This window comes from Limulus polyphemus, unplaced genomic scaffold (assembly GCF_000517525.1).
Source record: "Limulus polyphemus unplaced genomic scaffold, Limulus_polyphemus-2.1.2 Scaffold6395, whole genome shotgun sequence".
Classification (NCBI taxonomy): domain Eukaryota; kingdom Metazoa; phylum Arthropoda; class Merostomata; order Xiphosura; family Limulidae; genus Limulus; species Limulus polyphemus.
Genome location: NW_013672005.1, coordinates 51,828 through 53,452, shown reverse-complemented (window position 1 = coordinate 53,452; position 1,625 = coordinate 51,828).

Here is a 1,625-nt window from a genome sequence, read left to right as displayed (position 1 = left end):
ATCATGAACTAAAATAATGTACAGACTGTAGCTTTGTTTAGTTTCAAGCTCTGTATGTGTGTTCTGTGAATGATCAATTTTCAGTGACATCACAGTACCTACGAAACAATAGTGATAAAGTGTATTCAAATTCGAAGATGAGGAACCCACTTTGAGACTATTAATGGTAGGAGACAGCTTGAATGGGTAATGAAGAAAAACCTTAATATAAGTTTAACATAACAGCACATGTACAACGTTTTGACAAGGGAAACATTGTACATGTGTTGTTATGTTAAACTTATATTAAACTTTTTCTTCATTACTCATTCAAGCCGTCTCCAAGCATTATTAGTGTTAAAATGTAGTTCTGATACAATCTGTTCCATCATGACTTAATATCATTCTTATATGACACACCAAACCATCTGTTAAACAAGTTCTAAAATTATTATACATTTATTTCCCATTTTAACAAGTGACTTGAGGTTATTACATATTCTTGAATTTTGTTCAGTTGAAGTGTCTATTTCCTGTTAATGCAAAGTTGAGAAGGAAATTAATGATTTTTTAAGTGGTATCTGATGTCTAAAACTTTTGCTGTATTTATGTTTGTTTTACATTTTTTGTTTTGTGATTAGCACTCTTAAACATTCCTAATGACTTCTGTGTACAAGTCATGGGAATATAGCCCTGCATGTTTGAGTGTTGTTCTTGTTTGTTTCCAGTACTCTAAGCATAGCATTTCTCAGAAATTAGTTATCAGGTGTTAGTTAGGCTTAGTCATTTGGAAGTATTCTTTATTAACAACCAGAGAATTGAAACTTTAAGTTTTACACGCTCAGTTTTAGATAGTTTTTTTTTTACATTCTTCTTGTACAATCCACTAAGTATATGTAATAATGGTCTGGTTTTAGATAGTTTTTTTTTACATTCTTCTTGTACAGTCCACTAAGTATATGTAATAATGGTCTGAACCTTTCTGATTCTTAATGCTCTTTCATATATTGCCTTTAACATCATCAGAAGTAAAACACTTAATTTATACTGATAATAAAATTTTACTCCAAGTAAATGTTGGAAACCAAGACAGTGTGCATCATGTGTTATTTATTGTTTTATTAACTGCACAATTATTATTACAGACTGAGCATTTGTAGGGAACAAGAGCAATTAATGCCAGTTGTCCTCCACATTATGATTTTTCTGGTAGCTATGTGAACTGTTTTCTAAGAGTTTTGAAAATGTTGAACCAAGAACTTCTGATTTACCAGTACTGAAAGTTGTGACTGCAATTACAGTTTGTGTCATTAACAAAAACCTAACTGGTTCTGACAAATGCATTGAAATAAAGAATAATTTTATTTTGAAAGTAGTTTTGAAAAGATATTATTAAATGATTCCATGAAAATAGTTATAATACTTATAATAATTATAATAATAGTGTGGATTATAAATCGGCTGATGCAACAAATATAGGCAAGATGGGGGAGAGTTTCTCAGTATGAAAATAATTATAATACTAGTGTGGATTATAAATCGGCTGATGCAACAAATATAGGCAAGATGGGGGAGAGTTTCTCAGTATGAAAATAATTATAATACTAGTGTGGATTATAAATCGGCCGATGCAACAAATATAGGCA